This window comes from Bombus pascuorum, chromosome 12 (assembly GCF_905332965.1).
Source record: "Bombus pascuorum chromosome 12, iyBomPasc1.1, whole genome shotgun sequence".
In the NCBI taxonomy this organism is placed as follows: Eukaryota; Metazoa; Arthropoda; class Insecta; order Hymenoptera; family Apidae; genus Bombus; species Bombus pascuorum.
The window spans coordinates 11,988,088-12,005,826 of record NC_083499.1 but is presented as its reverse complement, the minus strand read 5'-3'; the positions used below and the strand labels follow the sequence as shown (position 1 = coordinate 12,005,826).

Genomic DNA, 17,739 nt, shown 5'->3' with positions numbered 1-17,739 from the left:
ATTCGCCGCCAAAGCCTTCGCTACTGTATTTTCGATGAGGACGCCAGCGGACGCTTGTTTTCCGACCACCCTTCCTCTCCCTTTCTCATCCTTTTCCAACCCCGAGTTTCACCCCGTTTCTTCTCCTGCACACAGCCTGGTTTACCGCCTTTGTTCGTCCTACAGGATTTTTCCCCCGAGTCGGAAGCGTTAACGCGTCAGCTGGTCGGTCGATATCGATCCATCTTACCCCAGGATCGATCTTTCGAACCCTTCTCAATGCGCGTACAACCCGTCGTCACCCTAGTCGAGATCGGTTTCTATTCGAGGCAAACCGGCTCCAAGTATTTCTAGAACGATCCCCGGCGAGTCGATCGCCATTCAAAATTTCTGCGGGGCCAACTATTTTAGGTCACGGTATTTCGGCGATTCCGCCTCGATGGAACGCTCTCTTAGACTCCGAAAGAATGGACCCAGAGAGTCGTTCGAACGCTGCATCCTGGTATCTTAGTTTCGAACCTTCGATATCGATATGTGTATTAGTACGGAACAAAGTACGCGCGGTGAATTAGCGTTGATCGTTTGTTTGTTTTGCCATCGGTCAGTTTGCCTTCTTTCTGGCTGTTCTTCGATAAACCAGTTTAGTCATTTCTCGATAGGACGGTTATTATTTAGAATATGAGGTAACCAGGGGAAATTCGATCAACGGTGAACGAATACGCGTGCAATCGTCGGCAGCATTCTTACGTTCGCTATCTTCTTCCAGATATCGGTATCAGTTAACTGTTAAGGTTACCTTAACCCCAAGTTTCTCAGGAAACCTTGTAAAGTCAACCATTCGATTGGATACTTTCCACCGTACGTGTATTTGCTTTAGATATTAGACCGTCTGCGAGTGCCATGAATCTCACCCTGGTATATAAGAGTTACGTGCTCGCATAACCTATATAAACATATATAATGTACATGTGCATGTGTAATAATGTTATTCTTACGTGCAACAAACACGCAACAATAATATGATATAATACGACAGTAATACGTTATTATTACTATATTAACAGGAATGTAAATAATATTATGTAATAAAAACGATAATACCAGCATAAACCTACATTTTGCCCTACGAGGAGACGAAAAAATCATATCGCAGATGTTCCCGAAGACGCGAAACGGTCAAATTGCTTTTTGAATAGCAGAACGAAGCGGCGACTCCAGCTCGGAAACGTGATTTACGATCGAACTCGGAGAATGATAATTTGTTTACCGAGCAAACCCGCGAAAGGGGTTTCTCCCACTCTTCCATATTCTCCACGCTTTCTCCGTCGTTCGTCGGTCGCAGTACATCGGGACACGAGTCGGACGAGTTTCCACGACTCGATCGCGCTACACGGATCTCGCAATTTCGCTTCCGTTATTGTTATAAAACTTGACCGGGCGACGTTGTTTCCGTTGCGTGCGCGCGCAACAATCGCGTTACGATCACGGCCGAAACGACTGTCACGAGTCACGCGCGATTAATCTCGAACCGTTACCATCGATCTTGCGCTTGCGTCGATCTTTAGTCTTTTCGTAGGCGCTAGATTAGTTTAGGTCGTTCGAACAAAGTCTTCGTATTTACACTCGCAGATAATTTTAGTATAAAGTCTATTTGCATATCGTAGCCTTTCGTATATTGCGTGCTATATACGAATTGCTGTAAATGTGTTTTCAAGTGTTTGTATTCATTTACGAAGTAGCTGGATCGTATATACTTATGTAAATGCGTACGTATTATGTAAACATAGAACGGTATGTCAATTCTTTTGCTTCTGACGTAAGATTTACCGATGCATCGAGAAAGGAGGATGCAAGATTTTATTAGAAAATTTTGTGTATTTTTTAGATATCGTACTTGGAAGAAATTCTAACCTCGAACGCGTATTTTGTTTCGAAACGACTACTTGGCGATTTTAAGTAAGTAGAAAGTATTTCGATTTCTAACCTAGCGTCGAATACGCGATACGAGTGGAAAAAAATTGTTTATACACAAAACTAGACGATGCAAATCGACCTATGGCATACAGAGAATATCCGCACGATCGTAAAATATATCGCTTTTAGCGATTTTCTTTCGATAGTCGCGTTTTTCTTCCACTTTTGTTTTTTTTAATTCTATTCATTTCCGTCCATCTCGTGGTACAGTACGACGATTTAGATTGTAGTTCGACATTGTAAACGACATTGTAGTTCGTAGATGGAAACGAGAGGTTATGTTCGAGGTTTGATTAAATGTTGTTTGTTTAGGCTGGAAATTGCTGGGTTGTCGGTAGGTGTTTGAACTCGTGTGATATAACTTCTGGTTTTATTATGCTCACGACCTTGAACGACCTTGTGCGATGGACCCATATATCACGCTACTCGCTGCAACTCGGGAACAAGGTCAGAGCACGTACATTTCCAGCAACTTCTTTCATCCCTTTCGCTTTCCGCGGCCGATGGTCGTACATTGTGAAACATCCTGCCTATCGACCATATTATTCCGAATCGAGCAGTCGTACTCGTGCTATCGTTATAGGTTAACCTCTAAGAATTTTCGCTCCATCTTTTTCTTTTTCTTCCTTTTTTTTTTTTTTTTTTTGAGAGAAAAATATCTAAGACTAAAAATTCGATCATTGAAAACTCATAAGCTACATAATCAGCGGAAAGAAAGATATGGGAAAAAATTACTTAATTTCGATTGCACAAAATTCAAGATAAACCATTTTCAAAACTAAACGGAAGAAAGGGATAAACGAACCGTTTAATCCCAATTTCTATAACGTTCTAACGTTCTAGCCATTTTTCAACCGGTAATTGTACACGTAGATAGAAAAAAGGAAAAGGTAAAAGAAGAACCTGATCGTAAAGCACAGGATTCGAATTTTCAAAGCAAACGATATCTCTTCCACCCCTCGATCGTTCTTGCAAATTTCCAAACATTCCCTCCGTTCCCATTTCCAGCCGTAGTCGGTAAAAGAGGGAAATGGGAAAAAGGAGGAAAGCGTTGCTCGATATCGGTCGCGACTGACACGAAAATCCGGATTGGTCGTAGGGACTGGCGATCGCATAATGGGCGCGGGAGCAACGATAATGGTAGCGTCTTTCGAAACTTCCTATCGGTCTGTGACGTCGTCGTTGCACATCCCGTGCAAGTACGTGTGCATACATGCGCGGCATCGAGTGTCGGTGTTGGGCCGGAACGAGCTGAGTGTGCACGTAAAACCGTGTCCCTAAAACACACTCATACGTGCTTCTTTTCCGCTGTATGCACGTACGTGTACATTTATCGTCGAGAAGTAAATACGAAAGCCGGTTTAGGTTTATCGATGTGTACAAGAAAGAAGACGCGAAGCATCGTGGACGTGAAAAAGCATAAGAAACAGGCGAAAAGAGAAGTGGATGGAAGAGAGAATCGATTTACCACGGTACACGCAAACTCGAAACGTTAGCCCATATAGAGCAGCAGCCAGGTGGCCATTCATTCGGTGAACGAAAGAATCGACGACTTTGTTCAGGCTCTCCGAGGAAGATTAATATCCGTCGTTAAACGGCGCGGCGTGGAGTCGATCGTGGCGGCGGTACACCGTTACCGTTCGATCGGGCACGCGCTCACTCGCGGCGAGTCGCGGCTGTTCGACAGCTCCGAGCAACAATTTAATCAACGTACCAATTTCATCAACCCTACAGCGATATCGCGGCAAGGACTCGAGGAATGCCACATACGTCGACGAGGGTGAAAACAGCGAACCGATCGAGTACTAGGCGAAGGGAGAGGGAGGAGGGTAGGTGCGGGTGGCTGTAAACGCGGGGATGGATGGGTGACGCCACAACAATTTCGTTAATGCTCGTCTCCGCCATTCTCCTCCCAACCATCGAGCGATTCTTTATCACGTGTGTAACCCAAGCGCCGCGGATCCACTCTATCTCCTCGAATATGGCAGCAAGCCTTTTGGAACGCGGTGTACATCGGTGTACATTGCACGGTACATATATCGCGCCTGCATCATCGATACGTGTATCTATACATATACAGGTCTCCCTTTCGCAAGTACTCTTACTCGGACATTCCGATCGTTTTGAAGTAATAGCGAATTTGATACATTAACAGCGAGTCCATGTATTCGCTGATACGGACGCGTACGTCGATGCCAATTATCGTAAAACGTTTCATCGTTTCAACGAGCTTGGAACGGGTCAAGGTCGACGTATACGTAAAAATAAAACGAGTCTTCTCTTATTAAAAGAATAAGACGTTACCTTTCGATCGCCGAAAGAAGACGACGATTATCGCGACGATAATTCGCCGGTTCCGTTCCTTCTTCGTCGTTTCGTGAAACGCGACGAGCTTGAACATTTTCGGGTAGAATTGCTTAAAGATCGGTAAAAGTAGATTTATTTTTCATCGATGTTCGTAACTCGGTGACGAAAGCGTGTCGAGATGGAAACGTCGAACGAAACTGGCGGAAACAAAGAAGAAGAGTTTCTCGAAAGGAAGTAAGAATCTGCCGAACGATATATTATCTTCAAAATTCGAGGCACGCGTTTGGAACACGCTGTACAACGACGATCTTTGTTAAAGCTTGTCCGTTTGGCTAAAGGGGATGGTAGACTTAAATCTTTCCGCAGAGCGAGCAGCCATCGTATTCTATGAACGTGTTTATATCATTACGCGTCCCTTGGACGACTGAAACTTCTCGCAGAAGAAGTTACAGTTAAACGACTAGGCTGCCGACGCTTTTTCCTCCAGCTTCTATTACTCGCAGTTCCGTGAAACTTTTCGTTCGCATTCTGCTTCACCGCAGAATGGTTCGAACGCGTCGTTTCGAAAAAGATAAACGCATCAGCCGGGTATTCTGTTCCCTCCGCTTGTGAAATTTATGACGAACCACGCGCGTGCCTCGTCGATCGAGTACCGATCAGATCGGCAAACTTTCAAGATTATATCGACTTTGTCGCTTTTCTCGTCCGATTCGATCCGCGTGCAAAGATTTTTGAAATACCAAAACGAGGAGTTTCGGATATTAACCCTCTGAAAAAAGACCTACTCGAGTCTTTGAGTTTCGTTATATTTTGCTTTTTAAGAGGTCGAATCTCCTGGCGATCTACGATTCCTAAAATTCGCCAACTTCAAAATATCTCGATTTCCATCGATCAAAGCGTATACTTGGCGTTGGCTCGTGTACGAGTAAGGAGGACGTGCGCGCATAGCCAGATTCGCGAACAAGAATCGCATGCCGCGAATATACCGCCAGATTACATAAATGCGGCACGTTTATTCAAAGAGGATCAATCGTCCGGATAATCCGGCATCCGTTGAAACTTCCGGCAAAGTTTCCGCGAATCCGTAGCCACGTACGGAACAAGAGCGGAGTGAGAGAGATAGCGCGCGCGGGAGAGAGCGAGGGGATGGAGAGCTCATGAATGAACGAGGACGCGGCAAGTTTCCAGCGTGCTCGAAACAACGTGTACCAGGGATCCATTTCTTAGCGCGACAACGGGAACGATCGCACGACCGTTCTGAAAGTTTCAAAGGTCGAAACTCGCTGGTAATAGCGGCCGGGACGCGTGTATATACACGCTTGGAAAAATTGAAACGTTCGCGCGACTCACGGAACGTTCCGTCCATTCGACAAATTATTTATCGCGTACGTCTTCCTATCTACAGGAAGCCTACGTATCGCGTTTCGTAACCGGCTAAAGGCACTCGGAGCTTATTCCCGGGGTTAGACGGAGGTCGGGTGACCGAAGCTACGTATCTCGGTGTTCGATCGGTGGTTAGGTCGAGGCTGGAAAAGTAGTTTTCGGTAGTGTCGCGGATTATAAAATACGTCTAATCGCGGTTTCATCTCAACGCGATCTACGCTACTGCTACGCATTTACGATCCACCTCGTTGTCACCGCGACATCGTCCTCTCTCGATAATGGATACTCTGCCCTCCTCCGCTCCCCGCCCCTCGTCTCTCTCGGAAAAAGGAAAAGAAGAAAAGAAAAAGGAGTCGAAAGAAAGTACAAAACTGGAATAACCCGGCGAATCTTGCCGATAGAAATTCCTCTTTTCGAGGAGAAGCAGCGAGTCGTAGGCGCGGGGTTCGCGTGACACTGGGTTTCTCTGGGTCGGACTTTCAGCCGAAGATGCCAACATCCTGCTCGTCGGTGAGGGGTATAAGGACGAATCACGGATCGCTTGTCGGTATTCGTGGCGCGGCGCACAAAGAGGATAGAAGGTTGATGGAAAGGTCGAGCGAGCCGGAGCACGATGTCGAGGATAGAGAGGTGGAGGAGGGGGTCACGGGGGAAGGAGGAGGGCGGTCGAGGCGGAGGGTCGCGCGATTAATTCGCAGAACGACGAAGGATATTCCCGCGGCTGGCCCCATATAAGCCCTCCTCCCTGGTCTTCTCCCCTTTGCCTTCCCTTCTCCCGTCGCCCATCCTACCGCCTGTCTATTTCTCTCCCACCTACCCTCCCTGCCTGCCACCCTCTCGTTCTCTCTCTCCCTCGCCGTGTGCCGTGTCCGCGGCATTAGGCGTCGATCTACCGAGATACGGAGATCGAGGCAGCGGTGGTGCGCCTCTGGCCTCGTCGATGCCAGGCACGTCTGCCTTTTGGGGCGCTTCTCCTCCTTCTCCTCCTCCTTTTCCTCCTCCTCCTCCTCCTCCTTCGTCTTCTCCCGTCTATACGTGTACCCGATGTATGTGTATATATATATTATATATATATACATATATACATATACATCCACATGGCGGAGCAACGTGTGCACGTACATACGCGACGGTATATAACGCACCACATACGTGCGCCCCTGTGTGTACACACGTATATGGTACGTGTGTGTGCACAGTGTACTTCGTATGGATGTAGATTTGGCCGAGAGCGGCACGTACGTGTAGGAAGGCACATACTGGCAGGTCCGTCTCGCGCGCACCCTCGTTCGTCCGCGTTTCGCGCGTGTGCGCGTGTTCCTCGATATGTCTCCCCTGTGGCGCGGCACGTATATCCCCGTGTACGTGTGTATCCAACACCGATACATCGGCCGGTATATGCGAGAGTAGTGCATCTACGGATCCGCGGGGATCGGCACATAGTCGCGTACACGCGAGAACGTTTATGTAGCGCGGCTGTGGGACGCGCGAGAGCTACCTAAACCGACCGTGCCGCGGAATACGTTCCTTCGCGTGTAGACCTTCTATTATGTATATACGTTCGTACGTATGTGTACACGTATACGGCGATGTGTAGGTGTGTGTGTGTGTATATATATACTTATATACCGTGCCGCGCCGCGTGGTATGTTATATAAGAGGGAGGGACGGAGAGGGAGGAATAGGGTGGAAGAGAGTGGCGAAGAGGGAGGCGAAAGGGGAAACAGCGGGGCGCGGTGCCATGCGGCTTTATGTAGCAGCGGTGTGGAACACACGAGGAGGACGGTCGTCTACGTCCGTCGGTCGGTCGGTCGGTCGGTCGTACGTTCGGTCGGTTGGTCGGTCGGTTGGTCGGTCGGTCGGTTCAGCTCGGTGTACATATAGCGTTGGCCCCATGTAACACCAGGGGGGTACTAGGGTAGGACCGCGAAGCTGTCGGCTGTCCTCGTCGAACCAGTCCCACTTACCTGTAAGTCGGTCTCTGTCTGACCGTTCGTCGTCTCGGTCGGTCGCGCGCTCGCGTGCGAGTGAGCACGCTACGGGCTTCCGCGAACCGGGGTCACTTATGTATATAGGAGAAGCCGAGTCTCCACGGCTCTCTCTGTGCTACTACCGCTGTGCTGCCTCGCGAACTCGCCTGCACACCAGATCCATAGTTAATTACCGGCCTAATCTCTATTCGCGATTGCCCGAAACCGCTCGTAAATCCGTATCGGTGTGTGCGTGCGAAGCGCCACCGTCCAACGGTCTGCCTCTTCCTCTTCCTCTTCCTCCTCTCACCGTCTCTACCCGTCGGAAGATGGAAGCGAGGAATTCCTTCCTTTCACCCCCCACCGTTCGTCTCCTTTGCTCGCGATACCTACGTTCTTATCGTTCCTTCTCTTTATTTCTTTATCTTACGTAATCTTTCGTCGCCCTCTCTCGCTGGCTGTCGTTCTTCGTGACCGTATTCGTACCGTGTGGCCACGACCGCGACCGCCATCGCCATCGCCATCGCCACGCGCGTAAACATAGCGCGTCCAAATGTATCCGCGTTTGCTCGACATTGTCGTGATCGTGCTCGTACGACGCCGTGTCGTTGGTGCGTTCCACCGCGTGCTCGCGAAGACGCGTACGAAACGGCGTATACGCGCGAGCTAGAAGAGGAAGGATGGAACGAGGAGCGAACGAAAAAGGGTGAAAGGCAAATGGAAAGAGGAGGAAAGGGAGGAAAGGTGGTGGGAGAGGTCTGGCGAGAACGTATACGCGGCAGAATCGATCCCCACGATCGATCGCACCGATATACGTATACCGTTAAGAGAGAATCGACGAGATCGGCGTGTTCCGGGCTCGACCCGGCGCGCTTCCGGTCACGAGGAGCGAACCACGTTCACCGAGGAAGCGGCCTCTACGCTCCTCTCTCTCTCTCCCTCCCTCCCTCCCTCCCTCTCTCTCTACACCTCTCCCTCCGCGCCTTTCCTTCTCTTCCGTTTCGCTGAACGTGTCGTCTCGCGTCCGCCGACTGGCTCTCGCTCGCCGCGGCCGGTCGGTCAGCTTCGTCTCCACGTTCCTTTCGACGAACGATTCCGTGCGAAAACGCGACCGACCAGCCGCGACAGGCTGCCCTCCGGCTTCGATGGCTTCGTTTCTCCACGGCTCGGTGCTGCGTTTCACGGAAACGCCGAGTACGGTAGCGTCGCGTTAACCGACCGGTATTTTGTTTCGCTCTAAAATTCGTTTACCATCGATACTTGTAATTTCATCGATCTTTTTTTCGCAACGTTTCGATTGCCCAATTCGTGCGTCTCCTGCTGTTTTATATCGATATACATATGCGATATAAAATCGCAAACGCAATCGTCAAGAAAGTAGACGATCGCCGCGTTTTTTTTTCATTCTCGAATCTCGATATTCCGCTTAGAACGTCTCGGAAGGAGCATATGGAAATTTGTCGTTGTTTCGGTAGAACGACGTGGATCGAACAGATAACCGTGGCCAGTTAACGAAACGCCACTACCGTAACAGGAATCCTTTTGGAAATTCGGTGCAGAACGGCGTAGCGGCCGCCTTTCTCGTCTCGTGGATGGATTAAAGAGGAAACCGGTCGTCGCGTCGCGTCGCGTCGTGTCGCGTCGCGTCGGTCGGGGCCCGCGAGCCGCGACGATCGCCGCGTTCCTCTTCGCTCGATCGATTATCGAGCCGAGAGTGGCTGAGCTGTCTCGTTGCAGGGGACCAGTTTCGAGAGCAGGAAGAGTACGTTGGTCTTCCTGTTGGGTCGTGTCGCGTACAATGGTTTATCGGACGCGTGCTTTTTTCACCGAGGACTCGAGTTTAGGTGTCGCTGTGTGTTTCTTTAAAACTTACGCTCGTGTATCCTCGCGTTAATTATCCTCCAACAGAGGTGACACGCACTCGAACGAGTGGAATTATTTCGTTGGATCGTTCGACAACAAGGTTCGAAGAAGGCAAGATTCGTCCGCGAATAATTAAAGACGGATTCCTTTGCACGCTTAATCAAATTTCAAAGATACAGACGGCAGATGGTTACGTAACGTCGGAGTGACACGAAGGTTATGGCGGGTTAATTAAAAAGCAGCGGCGACTCGACGGCTTCGAGCTGCGAAGGCGTGTGTTATTCGGTGAGGCGAGAGCGCCGCGTAATCGATCTTTTTATAATCGATTAAGGCGGACGACGATCGGGACCGGCAGGCGGGTCTGCCTCTCCGGCGACCATTGGCCGCGAGGCCGCCTCGTAGAATCGATCCCCGCTGACCCTTCTCGAAACAGGGTCACGCGAGGGATATTTCGAAATCGAGCCGCTGCGCCGCTACGAAGCATCTCAATTCCGCGAAGCCCTCCGCCCACCGATCCTCTGTCCTTCTCTCTTTCTCTCTTTCCAGATCTCGTCCATACCCATCCACCGATAGAAATCGTGACGAAGAAAGTTTTCCGCTCCGTTCGCTGTAAATCGAAAGTTTTACCTCGACCGAGAGAATCGACCGAGAATTTACAAAGATTCGATAAGAAGGTTGTTTTAATCTCTCGTGTTTCGTTCGTCGCGAATTGCAAACGAACGCTCGTCTTACGAATTGCGTTACATTACCGACACTCGCGTCAACGTGGTTTGCTATAGCGTACAAACACGCGATCGTCTACTTTTTAAAATTCTCTTCTCATTCCGAAGCGATTATTTCGAAATCGTAGAATACAGCCGTTATCGAACTATCTCGAGAGAATAATTACCGCGTACTTCTTTTCCTCGTTCTTATAACTCGAAATGACCTTCCTCTCTTTCCATCTCGCGCGTGTGTGCCGCCTGGAATATTAAGATTATTTGGGAATTCCACGTATCCATCGTATTCGCGGGAATCCTCGAGACCGTCTCCTTTCCACCGAATTTCCAGATTTAATTCCACGGAAATCCAACTGTTACGCCTTCCGGGAAACCCCGACTTTCGTAAGCATTTTCACCGAAACCTCTCCCCGCCTACCGTGATCGTTCAAATCTCCAGGCTTCGTCATCTTATTTCCTCCCCTTTGCCGCAACCATACTTTCTCTTTGCAATTCTTCCCTCTTCTTTTCCCTTTCGTTAACGACAATTTTGTAATCCAACGAACCGGCACCGACGAGTTTCGAAAATTCGTCAAAGGTATAGTCGTAGCTCTGACGATGCCGTGGCAAACGTCTCGATTTTACTTACGTCTTACCGTCCAACTATCGAAAATGCCAATAACGTTTTTGAAATATTTGCCAAATATTACAAGAATCGTGGACGAGCGACGAATGGTGCGTATACAAATGCAGATCACGAAGAATTCGATGCTCTTATCGCGTAAATAATATCGCTGCCGGTCGGATAATCGATCTTTGATTCTCGTTAAACGACATAAAATGCTACGGCGACGTTATTTATAGCGAGTCGCGAACGCACCACGCCTCCGCGCTTCGATTGCGAACGTCGCTACGTTTCGAGACATCAAATATTACAAAGTATGTACGCGTTTTCGAAAATAAAATAAAATAACGAACAACCGGACGAAACGAACGTTGGGATCCTTTGGAATTAGAAAATCGAGCGCACGACGGCAAACACCCTGGATCGATTCTTGTCCGGCATCCGAGAATCCGCTCGCACGGTCGGCATACAGAGTCGTTCCGCGCGACGTATTTGTCAAAGGAACGGCCAGCGGAGCGTGGCTCGGTTTTTGCGCGGACCGCTCCGCGCTCGAGGTGTGGCCGACTTCTTTTCCCCCGTGGCCGGGCTCTCTCCGTGCCGCTGACGATCCAGGATGAAGATACCGACCAGCCAGGGCACACGGCCACGGTTCGCGTACCCGCCATTAGCCTCTTCTTCTTCTTCTTCTTCTTCTTCTTCTTCTTCTTCTTCTTCTTCTCTTCCTTCTTCTCTTCCTTCTTCTTCGCGGCTCTTCTCGCTCCGGCGGCAGCGTGGCAAACCTTCCTTCTAGTCGGTCGATGTCCGTCTACCAAGGACTCAGACTTTAGACTTTGTCGAATGATTTCAATTCAAATCGTCGGATAGGAACGAAGGTTAGGAAGAATTTGTTCTCTGGAGGACGATGCTCGAGAAAGGATAATTGGCAAATTGCGGAGAAACGTTTCGACCGCGTGATTAGTCGGCTTTAATTTTCATTTGTTCGCTGTTTTTCCTTTTTCCGTAGTTTCCAACGGAGAGCTTACAAGCTCGGGTATATCTGGCAAGATACAAGATCCGTGTACTTGTAAGAGTCGCTGCTGTAAACGTTTTCATCGAGCGAATACACGTTCGAGGGATCGACGATTCGTACGATACGGACTGACTTTAAGATCGACTCGTTGAAAAACAACGCGATACCGAAAATAATCCTGCGATCGCTTCGAGCAGCGTATCGCGGCTAAAGCTGGTGGTAACCGAAACCTATTTAACGCCGCATAAGTGCTAGTGATAAATCTGGCTGGAAACGAGCGCAGATAGTCGGAGGCTGTTTCCTCGGACTGCTGATGCTTGACGAAGGAACAACGACGAGGAACAGAAGCGTTCTTCTCGCACCGTTAGGCCCCGTTCTAATCGCACGCGGAACTAGCGCGTCTCGATGCAGCTGCTGCCTCGTGACGGTGGTGGTGGTGGTGGTCGTCGTAGTCGTCGTATATTCGTAACAGGACGTGGCGGGCTAAATGAAGTATAGCCTCGTGGATGAAACGAGCAGAAACGGGATACGATGGAGCGTAATGAGCGGCGGCGACGCGACGATGATTTCGGAGAAAGTGGCCGCGGCACAGTTGGGAACCGTTGCGCTGGAAATCGCCTCGAAAAGGGCTAATAATCTTCGGCTCGTTTTTGCTCGTCACGCACTCCAGCAGCCTGAACCGATCTCCCGGATCGCCGCCTCGCCAAACTGGTTCGCGGTTTTCTGTAGAAAGTAATCGCGCGCCGTGCCAATTTTGCGATCGTCGATCGCCGCTCGCGATTCGCGGTTAAATGTTTTTTGTCGTGCGTGCAGCTCGCAATAGGAGAGCAGAGGGGATTAACGAGGGTGTTTCGCTCGTACCAGGCTGTCGCGATAAAAATTTAAATTCGTAGAAATTTATCGGTTGGAAAGGTGGAAGCGCAAAGCCGAGCATCTCGTTTCGAGTATACGAACCAACGACGACTCTAAAATCCTCTGCTTTCGACGCAAAGGTTTCGAGCTTGCGAGTTCACCCACTCGTTATTACCCTACACGCTTAACGATCTCCACGCGCTCTTTAACCCCGTAAATTCCCCTCCATTCTCGCCGATGTTTTGTTTATCGCTTCGAACGATCCCGTTAGATGGAATCGCCGATCGATCGTCCTCGGTCGAATCTTTCGCTTCCAGTACGAACGAACAAAGTATGTCTGGACACGTTGCAGGACAGTCGGTCGGATTTTCGTTAAGTCCGGTTTCCAAGGTTGGATCCTCGAGAGCGACAGAGGCGGAGGAAACGATCGATGTCGAGCAATCCTCGTCGACATTTTGTCCGCGGTGAAACGCGTGTACGAGCGCATGCAGGCGGCCAAACCATTATAGAGTACGCGTATAAGACACGATCGTGCTGCGGTAGGGTCATGCCTAATAAACCAGTAGCCGGCAGTTACTGGCATACGTCATTGTGCAGTTGCCCGGTTTCCACGCCGATTTCGAACCGCGCCTATCGCAAATACACCGTACAAACCGGTAACCTTCGACGACCATTCCGAAATCACGATCAATGCCCCGTTACGAGATCCATGTTTCTGCGGATCTTTCGCCAAGATTTTTCACTCTGAAAATTTTCATCGTCGATCGATCGCTAAAACCGAGAGCGAGGCGTAATTCTCACGTTCGAACATCCACGCTACTCGTCGATGGAATCTCTCGTTATTTTTTATCTCTATCGCGCGGATCGAGAATTGCCTACTCGTTCGTCCACGTACGTTAAAGGTAATTTTTCTATATCCGTTTAACGACAGTAAACCATCTCGCACGCTCGCTGTATCGAGCATCGACTACTCCTTTTTACGCTAAACGTATTAACCGTGAAGAAAGAGTTCACTCGTCACGCGGATTACCCCGATCATCGTAATTTACTTTCTCACGGATCCTTTGCTTTTTAACGCGTCATTACGTTTCAGACGCTCAAGAAGCTACGGATGTGACATAAATAATCGTAAATTTCAAGGCGAACGTTATAGGACAACGCGTCTAGTATCTTTCGTCTTCTCCGTTTTTTTTTTCTTTTTTTAATTTAACGAGAGCGGCAAGGGCTAAAGGAAACAGAATCGAAGATAAAACACCACGGAAACGTAAACGCAACGTGGGAGGCTGGGTCTCGGCGAATACATCGCGACTGGATGGCTATGACTGACTTACGGTTTGCCCTCGCCACTTGTTTCTCAGACCGTCCCAATTCCTCGAGGAATTCAGCCTCGTCGATCGCTCGGCTCTAGAATCGCGATCGAATCGCCAACCTTCGATAACTTTCCACCCCCTTGGCAAATCCGAAACCAACGCCGAAACTTGCTTTTATCGCCGACCCTTATTCTATATACGCTATATACGACGGTATACGCGAGTTGGTGTTAGATGCAAGTGCCCAAGAAATACTCTTAATGTTCGTTTATTAAAAGGTTTATTAACGCTGGAACTACCGATAGTTAACACGAAGCTATTTCTACCAAAACCAGTGAAAATGTCTTGAAGAAATACGTAATAACAGAATATTTTTATATTTATTGATTTATTACCTTCTTCCTAACACGTAACACCGTGTTATGCAGTAGATTTTTGGTATTTTTAATCCATCTAGGATCCCTGAACGAGGATCGACGCATTTATAAAATTGTAGAACCAGTCGTTTTGACCGCGGTGGTATTTCTAGCGTCGGCAACTAGCGATCTAGCGATCGATCCGCGATTTTCCTGATAACCGATATCGTACGCGGTGAAAATTTGAAAAACGCGTGGCAAGTTGTGCGAAACGAGAAAACTGGTTAATCGGGGTTCGATAAACCGTATTACAGAATCCTTTTGCATTTTGACTGGTATCGGTATAAGTAGTAGCCTTGATACAAAATAATTTTCAGTTTGGATACATAAAAAACAAAATAAGATTCTTTGTTCGTGCAAAAGTCATTGCACCATCACGGAAAAAATATAACGCGAAAGAGGAATTTTAAAATAAATTCGTAAAATCGGTCGATTTCGCCGGTAATTCTAGCGTTAAACGATTAACAGTCGACGATCAACGACGATCACGTTCCTCGAACACGTTTGCTTCGCTGTTACGCTGGACTCTTCGCTCTTTGCTGTTCGAAACGAAACGAATCTTTTGTTCGAAACCAAACGGTATGCCCGATATGCCCATTACGCGCGCGTTTGTCACGCGTAACGTCAACCACGTTTCAGGCTGCGTTTCGGAACCGATGGGCTGACGACGGAAATAAAGATGCGGCTGCACTCAGCGACAATGTACGTCGCCGAAGCGAGGTGCTTAACGAACCCTCGATGTCCCAACGGTCCTTTCGCCGAATCTTCGAGAACGCCTAACAAACGCGTGGATAGCGAGGATATCGAGTCGAGTCAAGTAGTTGTAAGAGCTTTAGTCTTGAAAAGTCGCGTCTGGAGTTCAAGAAGCGAATCGTAGTTAACGTAAATTGCTAATTCTCTCGTTTTATTACTTTATTTTTATCTTTTATCTTTGACTTCTCTTTTTTATTTTACGCGACAGTACATTAGGCATTACGCGAAGCCGTCGGAAAGTCGCGTCGTCGAGTGCCGTCACATACGCGTTGCTTAGAAAACGCCGCTGAAATCTCGTTTTCGCGCCACGTAATCCGAATATCGATCGATAGATCGAACGGCAATTGCGTAGATGTTTGAAATTTCGTTGGAATCGAAGCGAGCGTTTTGAAATTTCATTTTGAATCATTTTGAAAAATTGAAAAGCAATTACGTAGGAAACTTGGAGGAATGGAACGCCAAACGCCAAGGAAGCAACGCTAAACCAAAATATTGAAACATGTGCGATTATAGGTTGGATGGATATTCGTTACGAGCCGTTTGTTCCAAATCGAGCGGAATGTAAGGCCGACCTAAACCTTGAACAGAGCTATCGGCTGACATCTCGAAACGCGAGTCAAGGAACGTACCAACAGCGTTCAGGTATAACCTGCGCAATAGCAGAGCTCGATGACCCACATGAATCCTTACGACATCTTCGAAACTCGCGGCGAAAGAGAGACGTCCTCCTTCGACTCTCCTTATCCGCGCTCATTAAATCGATTTTGATCGCGCTTTCGAATTCCAGGAACACGCGGCCAAACGAGTCTGAATAATTCAACGGCGAATAAATACTTTTTACCGTGGAACAGTGTTAATCCATCGGGCGAATGGATTGCGTGAACGCGAGCGGACAACAAAATCCATCCGCTGTCTTACATTCTTTCGAGCGTTTTAAACGGCCAACAAAAACCTCCACGAGCGGACAATAATCTTCGCGTTAATCTCCGCTATCTGTATTTTCCTTTTTCTTGCTTGTTTTCTACGCCGATAGAGAGACGCGAGATAAACGAGATAGCGAAGATTAAGGCAGAAATAATAAGATTAAGAGAAGGGTGGGTAATCGTGCGAGAAGAGCAGCGAGTATCGGCGTTCGCTTTAGTATTGCTCGTAATCATTTTTCTTGCGATACAACGACGTTACGCGCGACGATATGTCTCTTGCACGGACATCCGCACAGGCATTTGAAAAGGACACTTACACGGGTCGTACTCGTTACTGTACAGAGAGCGAGGTTCGAAACGTTTAAGGGAGTCTAGTCTGAGAGTAACTGGCCAACGATCGACGATCTCCATACGTTGTTAATTACATCACTCGCCCGTATACGTTCGGTTCCGTAGCTCCGTTTAATAAATATCACTTTAGTTATTTATTTTAATCATTAATCTCAACTTTAAGATCAAATTCTAACAATTTTATTACGGTTGTGATTGGAAGATAGGTCAATTTCCTAATAGAAAAAGTACAAGATAAACGGCACAGTACGGCGTAGAAGAAGATGGCGATAGGTGCGAAACGAAGGTAAAGAAGAGGAGCGTAAAAAAGGCAGGAATATTTAATAAGCGACGAGGGTAAAATGGCGGCAAAATAGAAAGGCGGTTATGGCGGGCGCAAGAAAAGCAAGGTACTCGAAGCTGCTTTGCATAGGTATGTGGTGCCGCGACTAGGATTCGTAAGACGCATAAATTTCGCGGCTACGCCACGCTTACGGAGATCCGCGCGATTCACGAGCGCGCCGCGCGCCACGGAATTTTCATTAAGGCTGATTTCATTTCGACGCGCCTCGCCAACGCCGCCTGCCCGGTCCTCTCGAGTCCTCTGTCTGCTCGCGAGCCGCCAAGACCATCGAAAGCTCGTTTCGCCCGATCGTATCGCGCAACCACCCTGTGCGATAGTCGGCGAGACGGACGTTTAAAACGTCTCTATAGAAACGAGTTATCTTTCTCACTTATTCCTTCTTGCTATCGTTACGAGCGTTCACAATTTCAGGACAAATTAACGAGAAAATTGGCAGAAATGTCGTAAACGCGAATAACGGCCGATCGAAATTGAAGCGTCAGGAGCGGATCTCTGGGAAACCGACGAAGCCATCGAAGTAATCTTTCTTTCGAATCGAACGGAATTCAGGCAGACAGACCGGTGTTTTAGTTACGACTGTAAGCTAAACAGCCACTGTGATACGCACGGTGTATTTTCACCGATGTTCCTCGAGCGATCGTAAAAGTAAAAGTTAACGAGATGGAATAGACGTAATCGAAGCGACTGCTGCCTCGGATACGCGTGAAACACGACGAATCGCTCGATGACAGGAATATACCCGCGAAGGTTACACCGAATCGGAGGCCTTGGCTCGCGACGCGCACGGATTTTGAACTTGGCTCCGGCCACGAATCCTCGTTCTACCGAGACACGTGTTTCGCAAGAGTTTCTCGCGGCTCGGTGGAATTTCGTCGCCGTCGCCGTCGTTGTCGTCGTCGTCGCGGTCCGCGTTCTGTCTCGCGTCGAGGTTGCGAAGCAGGAAGCTTGAATTTCGATAATCTCCACGCCTTCTTCTTCCCCTC

At 48.5% G+C, this 17,739-nt stretch overlaps 1 protein-coding gene across 2 annotated transcripts in view; it reads left to right on the top strand.

Moving 5' to 3' along the window:
• Positions 1–17,739, top strand: part of LOC132912904 (dynein regulatory complex subunit 7) — an 86,489-nt gene that overhangs the window by 36,345 nt on the left and 32,405 nt on the right. The window lies entirely within an intron of this gene.